This window comes from Brassica oleracea, chromosome C2 (assembly GCF_000695525.1).
Source record: "Brassica oleracea var. oleracea cultivar TO1000 chromosome C2, BOL, whole genome shotgun sequence".
NCBI lineage: Eukaryota > Viridiplantae > Streptophyta > Magnoliopsida > Brassicales > Brassicaceae > Brassica > Brassica oleracea.
This window is the reverse complement of record NC_027749.1, coordinates 16,546,390-16,556,093: the sequence shown is the minus strand read 5'-3', so window position 1 is coordinate 16,556,093 and position 9,704 is coordinate 16,546,390. Positions and strand designations below refer to the sequence as shown.

Sequence of the window (9,704 nt, the reverse complement as noted above, 5' to 3'; positions counted from 1 at the left end):
AAAAGTCAAATTTCTGACACAATCCGGTCAAATGCAAAACTAACCTGTTTTCCCCAGACGACTTACATGTAAGTCGTCTCGAGTTTTTTTTTTAACAAACAAATATAGACGACTTCCATGTAAGTCGTCTATGTTAAAAATCAATTGCAAAACTAACCTAAATGGATGACTTCCTAGAAGTCTGCCAGACGACCTCCGTGGAAGTCGTATGCTTCAATGTTTAATAAACTTTCATTTTCTCTAAAACTATAAAAAAAATTTAACATTTTCTTGTTAATTCATGTCTATTAATCAATATTTTAGCTACTGAATGAAATTTATAACTTAATTCGTGATACTTTTGAGGTTACCAACATTCATGTTTATTAAAGTTTCTAGCTGATCCGTGGAAGTCTTCTACGTTAGTTTTTGAATAACTTGTATTTTTAAGAGTGTTAAGTAACTTCAAGATATGTAAAACTCATATTTTCAAAATATGTTTTCTGCCTTAGTTTTGCTAAATTTGATTAAGTTTTTCAACACAAACTTATAAAAATTGTGATATGTTTTGACTAGTTACTATTGTTTGTTTCCATCTCTTAAGTATACCCCAATGATGATTATTGCTATGAGTGGGAAAAATACTTGTTTCTTAAAATGTTGTATCAATGACTTAAGTATCATTATTGTTATATGCATCAATGATATTTTTTGCTATGAGTGAGTAGAATGGTTAAAAGGATTCTTAATATGTTGTATCAATGACTTAAGTATCATTATTGTTATATGCATCAATGATATTTTTTGCTATGAGTGAGTAGAATGGTTAAAAGGATTCTTAATATGTTGTATCAATGACTTAAGTATCATTATTGTTATATGCATCAATGATATTTTTTGCTATGAGTGAGTAGAATGGTTAAAAGGATTCTTAATATGTTGTATCAATGACTTAAGTATCATTATTGTTATATGCATCAATGATGTTTTTTTGCTAGAGGACTTCCTAGAAGACTTTTAATGAAAGTGTTATATATTTGAACTTATGTAATGGTTTATCTTTTGTGAATTTGACTAAATTTTTTTGAGAATTTTTCTCCCTTAGTTGTAATAAATTTGATTAATTTTTCTGTCATTTTGTTTTGCTATTGAATTTGTATCAATAACTTCAATTATGTCAAGTAATTTTGGCAAGATAATATTGTGGAATATGAACATATTTACCCAAATTTTTTATTAATATCTCTTCAAATTTACAAAAAAAATCACAACTAAAAGAGTACACATGCAAATCAAAAACAAACCAGAAACAAAACTATTATAGTTCATTCCTCTACAAAGACAAGCTTGGACTCTACTTGATATTGAAGAAGACTCTGTCAGAAGACTTCCAGGAAGTCTTCCATAAGACTTCCGAGAAGTCTTCTAGCGCATTATATTTTAGAAGACTTCTCATAAATCTTCCAAAGTCTGCTCCAGATCTGAAAAACATGTCTATAAAAAAATGTTCAAATGACTTAAAAACATAGAAAAATGAGTGGAAGACTGTATAGATCTACTTTTATAGATCACACAAAGTATATATCCAAGTGGAATATGAGAACCATATGGTTAAAAACCTACAACAAAAAGATAGATTAGTGAGAAAGACATGATACAAAAATGAAAAATTCATATAAAGTTTGTTTTTTTCAAGTCAAAGAGATTAGAATGGGTTTGGAGAGTTTTAGTTTGGAAAAAAGGTAAGAACCTTATGCAACATGAAGTAACCAAATGAAGAAAAATCAGACATAAAAACTTACAAAAACGCTCAGATCTGTTATGAAAGGGAGACATGTGAGAAGGCTCCGTCAGAAGACTTCCAGGTAAGTCGTCTTGGAAGTCTTCTAGCGTATTATATTTTAGACGACTAACAGGTAAGTCGTCTCAGAAGTCTTCCAGATCTGAAAAACCTGCATATCCAAATTCAGATCTGAAAAATCTGCATATCCAAAAACGTTCAAATGACTAAAAAACAGAGAAAATAAGTGGACGATTAGATAGATCTACCTTTATAAAACACACAAAAAATACATATATAAAATTAATTGATCTACCTTTAAATGAATAAAAGATGAGAACCATGTGATGAAAAACCTGCAAAACAAGATAAATTAGTGAGAAAGAGATGAGACAAAAACAAGAAATTGATATATAGTTTGGTGTTTATAAGTTCAAAGAGATCGGAGAGTTTTAGAATGAAGAACATACCATTTTTTTTTTGCAGCCATTTGAGAGGAGGATAGAGAATGTGTAAATTTTTCTTTATATATGGAGACAAAAATTCCAATAAGGTTAAATATTTTCGATTCAGAAGACTTTCAAGACGACTTACTTGTAAGTCGCCCAGAAGACTTCAATATTTTTAGTGGGAAACTAAAATATTTTTAGCGGGAAACTAAAATATTTTTAGCGGAAGTTAAAAGACTTTCAGAGAAGTCTTCTAATCGTCAGACGACTTACATGTTAGTCGTCTAGACCCTAAACGTAACCCCTAAACTAAATCAACTAACTAAACACTTCATAAAATCAAATTAAACTAAAAAATGTTTACTATACACAAAAATAAACACATATAGGTAAAATTTTAATTTTTCAAAAAAACCATTTAAGTTTTCCAAAATCTAACCCTAAGAATACATACAATATTATAACATATGTTGTCAAACCCTAATTCAAAGAATATCATGATTAACTACTTTCACTCATCTATGCTGAAAACTATTCAATTTTATTATATCTTAATTTATATTACTTCAAACTGTTTATTATTACATGATTTTAATTTTTCTTTTGTCAAAATATTTTTTAAATTTTTTGTAAATTTTTTTTAAGATCAACTACAACAGAAGACTTTCCTGGACTTACAGCATCTCAGAAGACTCATACGGCATTCTGGAACTATATTCGTAAAAATGAGTTATGTTTTTTTGTTTGGTCACAATGGACTGACAGTAATTTCACAAGGCTTTTAGGTTAGTTTTGCATTTGATTCAAGTTTGTGTATAGTTTTGTATTTAAAATCAAGTTTTGAGTCGTATTTGGCATATCCCCTATAATTTATACAAAATATAATTTTACATTTACTGTGACATAATAATTGATATGGCACTTGACTCGTTAATTAGATGTTTCATGTGTTGTGTGAGTTGACCTATCATCCAACTCATCATTATTAATGGTTTGACTTGTTCAATGTATGTATTGACCATGATTTTGAAATTTGGGTGTGTAAATAAAAAATTAAATATGCTAATATATGTATATGCACGGTCAATGAATTCGATATTAATCGTTGCATTTGGTTCTGGCATTAGGATAATTTATCCAGAAACAGAAGCACCAGTTCAATAGAGTAATGGAAATGATAGCGAGTATCAGAATCCACGAGATCCTTCATTAGTATCTTGATTGAACCATTCATGCAAGAATCTGCTGCAATCACTGTTTCCGTGATAAAGATTTATAACGACATCACCTCCAGATTCAGATAAATGTGAATACCTATCTCTCATACATTAAAAACAACACATTGTCTCTTTATATTCACTACAAATGACTAGAGTTATTATTTCATCTTAACCGATGGCAAATTGCATCATAACTCCCATTTTCACAAAGGAATCTGATACTCACAAAGTTAATGACTGTAAATATGAATGATTAAGGGTAACTCCAACCATGACTCTAATTTGGTATAATATTTTTAGTTTAACAACACTTGTGACCAGTTACATATCTAGAATTATTTTTTAAGAGAAATACTAGATCTGTAGCGCGGATATAGTTTTTGTTTTGTTTTTTCGGTATAATTTTTTTGTAAATAGCTAAAAATGAATATCACCCCGTTCGTGGTTGAACAAAAAAAAAAGAATATCACATGTTCCTCATCCATAAAATCAGTTAAATGTAAAATTAAATGAAATAGGTATTTGTTTTGCTCGTACGAAGCAACAAACATATCAATATACGATTTAGTTATCAATATTGTTTAGTATATGAATTATTAGATTTTTAAAATAATTTAAACGGTTTTTTTGAACAAAAACTAAAATTTGAAAATACCTGAATGGGGCTAAAATATTTAACTCCAAAAACTCAAAATCCGAATTAGACCCTAACGAAATCCGAATTAGTACTCGAACGACCACCCCCTAATTTCTATATAAGATATTGTACAGGTTTAGACACATTTAACCGGAACCAAAGAACCAAAACCAAATGTGAACATAATTCATAAATAATCAAGTGAATCATATATCTTTGGAACCAAAAAATTGAAATTGAAATTGAACCGGAACCAAACTGCTAACCAAATAGGTATCCAAATTTTTAAAATAATTTTTTTTAAAAGTTTTTATCACAAATATAACATACAAAAATTAAAATGACCAAAATAAATTTTATTAAAGAGGTAAAAGACATTTATAATCTATGATTAACTATTATAGACTTGTAGTTTAGATTTGGGGATGGAAATTAATTTGGAGGGGGGCAGGTGGAGTTTAGAATTTCTTATATATATAGTTTTAAGCTTAAAATTTTAAAATAACAATTTTCAAAATATTTTCAAAAAGGAGTTTTGTGATTTCAAAACAAAACTGAATTTTTATTTTTTCTTAAACACCAAACTTATATTAAAAGGCTCAATGAGCATGATAGTTTACAATGAAGCAGGAGATACAAAATTGAATATAAATTTGAAAAAGAAATTTTGAATTGAATAAAGGTTTTTTGGAAAAAAATATATTTTAATTTAAATATTTATTTATATTTATACATCTATAGAGTAAGGATATACTTGTCATTTACTTTTTTAATAAAACATGTTTGGTCATTTTTTCCTTGTGTATTCTTTTGGTCAAAAGAATCTTGTTATTTGTCTTTTAAAAGATTTATCATATATTAAATTGGATACAATTCAAAATTTTGAATTAATTGAAAGTATTTTATACAGTTTAAGCTAATTATTTTTAAAATTGTACTAATTGCTTAAAAGAAATTACAGTTTAGTCTGGGGCATGTGATTCCGTTTATCGTCAAGTGCATCTACCTTGTGACCGAAGTGGGAACCTCTCCTTATTCGTAATGTTGCCATCATCTTAAAGTCATTCTAACTAGTATTTTGGTTCTTCCCTATCCATATCTTCTTAACTTCTACTTTGTATCTTTGTGATTCTAGAAACCTGATCGGCATCTTCCGAATGTTTCACTTTCATTATTTCAACAATACAAAAATAGACTGTAATATAAAATTAATAAATTATGTATTAAAATTTAAAAACAACACTTATTTTGAAAATTTTACTCTGTAGCAACAACTAAAATGAAACAGAAAAAGTATTATTTTCGGTCAACTATTTCTAAATGTTTCATTAGTACGACTACCCCTTCGTAACTCTAAAGATCCGGATTCACCCCTTCAATCAATTTGGGATGCCCTCGATCTAGTGTTACTGTTAGTGAAATTGGAACTGATACATCCTGACTTCCAACTCGAACCATGGGTTGTGGTCATTACCAGCCTTCTTAAAAAAAAGCGGTACTGGATGGGGACAGGAGAAAAGTGAAACAAATATCCAAAAACGATAGAAAAGATAAATTTATCCGATTAATGCCACGTGGCAATTCCACGAGTAGACGATCGGATCGACGGTCGCAACACAGTAGTTAGTTAGTTGTATCCTTCCGCACTAGATCTTTACCCCCGTAACACACCATCCAGGGCTTTCTTCTTCTTCCCGATCCGCGACTCATCTTCTCGAAAAAGCCAGCGGAAGTAGCTTACGGCGATGGTGAAGGTGTTGACCTACTTTGGGATGACATTGGCTGCTTTCGCCTTCTGGCAATCCATGGACAAAGTCCACGTCTGGATCGCTCTTCACCAAGACGAGAAGGTTTCATTCTCTTCCTCACTCATCTCTTCGACTTGGAATTGAGGCTAAACTCTAGGCTATCGAATTTGATGTAATTATCTTCAGATTGATCGATTGTATGAGATGGATCAGATTAGACTTTGATAGTTGATCATGTTTTATGATCTGATGATGATGATTAGAACCTAAGCTTAAGTTGTGTTTGATTAATTTAATTCAATGTGAAAGCACATGTTGAGATGGTGAATCTGTGATTGTAGTTGATTAAGTGAAAACAGTTCACTGGTATAGAGATTGGTGTTTGCGCTTGATTAAGAGCTAAGCTCTCACGGGTTTTCACTTGTTGAAGTAGTGATAAGATAATAAAAGAAGGTGTTTATATGCAGCAAGAAAGGATGGAGAAGGAGGCCGAGGTCAAGCGGGTTAGAGCTGAGCTGCTGCGGAAAGCTAGAGAGGAGGATCCTCTTGCCTGATCATCATCTTCAGTTGTAATTTGGATTTCCTACCAAATATGAGTTCTTTTTTTTTTCCATTGTTATGGACCCAAAATGGAGTTTGCATAAAACGACAATACATTAAATGCTTTTGAATGTGGGATGATGATAATCATGAATAAGTAGCTTTCTCTTTGTTGCTGCTCTCTTCAACTATCGAAATACTAGTGCAGGTGTCAGCGTCTTGCTCTGTCTTTGTCTTCCTCAACCTTGTAAATCATGGATTTTGTGTTCATGCACACGTTTAAGCAAGTTTCAAATGTCAGTTACAGTTTCTGACTCGTGTTGTGATGGAACCCAGACTTAAGAAACAAGTTACGTCAATTTTAATTACCAACCCATCATGTTGGCTATCAAAGTAGAAATATAACCTGTCAAGTTTCAAATGGTATTAAGAAGTTAAAAGGGAGGAGTTTTCTCCAATTTTATATTGGTTTTTCAGACTTGATATTTTTGTAATCTTTTTTTCTGATCGTTCGTTCCATCCTGTTTACCATTGCATGTATTAATGGCATTGGCCAGGAGATAAATGGCGATTTTGATATTATAGCAACACTAAGCAAACTGGCCCGAACAAGGGACAGTCGTTGAAGAAAACAATGAAAACTCATCCTAACTTCCAGAACCAGTAAATTCATAGTATTTGTGCCATTGATCCGTATCCGACTAAGTTAGGGCATCACGACCTCAAAACCTGCACAATGATAGAGCATCGTCATACCAAGTGAAACATTAGTCACGACTTTCCAATGGTATAAAGTTAAGAGAAATTACTTAAAATGGCTCTAATTAATCATAAAATGATTATATTAACTCATATAATTTTGAAATTACTAGACTAACTTTTGAAACATTCAAATTGACTATTTTGCCATTACTAGTAATTAAACCCTAATTAAAAAAAGAAATACATTTTAATATTAAAAAAAGTCGAACACCAGGACTAGGAAACGGTCTTCTCGTCGTCTAGCCACCTCCATCTCCGACAGTCCCTTTTCCGTCACAACCAGCTTCGTCTCCGTCACCTCTACCGTACTCAACTTTCTCTCCAGCATATTCCACGATAACTCACCTTCGTCTATGTGTTTCTCAACAAACACGAAATCGATTTCACCTCAGTCACATCCGGATTCAATTGCAAGCTACTCTAATGTGCGAGTCTTTAATCTGTGCTATTCGAGTTTTTGTTATCATAGATTAATCGATTGCATGTTGAAATTTTGGAACCTTAATTCCCAATTTCACATAACCTAAACACGGGTTTGTGGTTTCCTTGGTTGTACTTTGTGTTTACAGTCTCTTTGTTTGCCTCTTATGTAGCCTTTGATGTGTAGCAGGCGTGGGAAGAACCCTCTTTGTTTGGTTTTGGCTCCGACAAGAGAGCTTGCGCGTCAGGTTGAGAAGGAGTTCAGGGAATTTGCTTCAAGCTGGGACACTATATGTCTTTACGGAGGTATACCGATGGGACAGTAAGTGTGGGAGTTCAACTATGGTGTTGATGTTGGGGTTGGTGACTTGAGTTTGAGTAGGGTCTAGTTATAAGCTATATATAAATCTGTAGCTCTCTGCCTCATAAATAAACATGTTTTATTTTGAAGTTGTTGTCATCACTAATTTATTTTCTACACTGGTAGAAGAATTGTTCCTTTCTATTTGTATTTGGCCACTTCCATAAACTTAGAACGATTCTTTCGTCCACCAGAAAGACAAGAGTATGAACCAAATCGACTCTTGGGATTTGACTTAATTTGGTTATGTTCTCAACTTATCTCAATGGTGAGCCAGAAGAACGGTATGAACCACTAAGGTTGTCAATTCTCGCATCGAACAAGTCGTGAAGATCATACGTCCCAGTGATTAAACCAAATGAAAAAGACAACTTGATAAGGAAGAAAAGATGGATGAAAGAGATGATGACAGTTATGGGACATTTACCTAATTCTGATCTTAATTATCCTAAAAATAAATTAGATTTGAAATTAATGTAGACTGGGTCGAAGCTGAACATTAAATTAAGTTTGGTTTACATAAACCCGGATTTTTGTCAATAAATCTGTCACAACAGAAATAAAAAAGTTTGACACCACATAAACAAAAAGTTTACTAACAATTTTAAGTCGGATATATAACTTTGCCGTAAGAAATTGAGTCGAACATAGCCGACCACAAAAATCTACCATTTATAACAAGTCTGCCACCTCATTCGACATACATATTTTTAATAATCTGTTTTCTATTTAAATCGGAAAATTAACTCTGTCGTGGAAACAAATCTGACATTTCCAAAAAAGTTTGTCATCACTTTAACGATAAATATTTTTTTCCTATACAGATTTTATAAACAGATTTATTATTCGACAGATTTATTTTCAAAAAAATAAATCTGCCGTCGATCAAATGTTAAGGATACTTTGGTAATGTTTTTTTTGTTATAACTATGGGCAAGGACAATTTCGACCAAAAAATATTCAAATAATTTTCAAAAAAATGAATCATGCTAGTAATAACACAACTAATTTGTGTCATTCTAGTAACTTCCCGTAAGTTAATATACAAAGATTTATGATTTTCAGACTATAAAATATAATAAATTTATTTTTTATAACCGCGGAAATCCAAACGATATATATGCCCAAATACTAATCCCACGAGGCATTGTATCCGATACGCAACTAATTCATCTAAATGGCACGGTTAAGTGACCAAGGTGAATTGAACCTAGAGAGAAAGTTCTAGCTGAACCCTTTTACGACTTGGTTAATAAATTTGTTTACGGCTTCCTAAATCTCATGATCGATCTATCTCATAAACATTGAGAGACACTCAAAATCTCCTTTTAACATTAAAAACTATAAATGTGTTATAAGAGAAAACCACCATATTACCTCCAACATACATACCTAAAGAAAAATCAAAAATAACCCTAACTTTTATTTAAACTGTTATGAAATAACTTATAATTTATAGTATCGAGAAATTTAAATAAGAGTAGAATTTAATACCCGTAGGAAGCAAATAACACTAGTATAAAGGAGAGAATTTATTATAAGGAAGAAGAAGAAGATGTAATAGTTCTTTGATTATAAACTCTTGTTCTTGTTTTTGGTGTACAAAAGAGTGAGATGAGTGATGGTATTTATAGTGAACAACAATACATAAAATAACAAAGATAGTGCTTAATTTGGTAAATGAGTGGGTGATCATAGTGTTTGATGAGTAGATGATCATAGTGCTTGAGTTGGTAAAGGAGTGGATGATCATAGTGCTTGAGTTTGGTAAAGAAGTGGATGATCATTTCAATGCTTAATTTATAACA

The 9,704-nt window shown here is 31.5% G+C and overlaps 1 long non-coding RNA gene across 1 annotated transcript; it reads left to right on the top strand.

The window, feature by feature from the left end:
* Window positions 1–5,658: 5,658 nt before the first annotated feature.
* LOC106325107 lies at window positions 5,659–6,536 on the top strand. Its single transcript, XR_001266807.1, has 2 exons — window positions 5,659–5,915; window positions 6,281–6,536. It is a non-coding gene; the product is annotated as an uncharacterized LOC106325107 (long non-coding RNA).
* Window positions 6,537–9,704: the final 3,168 nt, after the last annotated feature.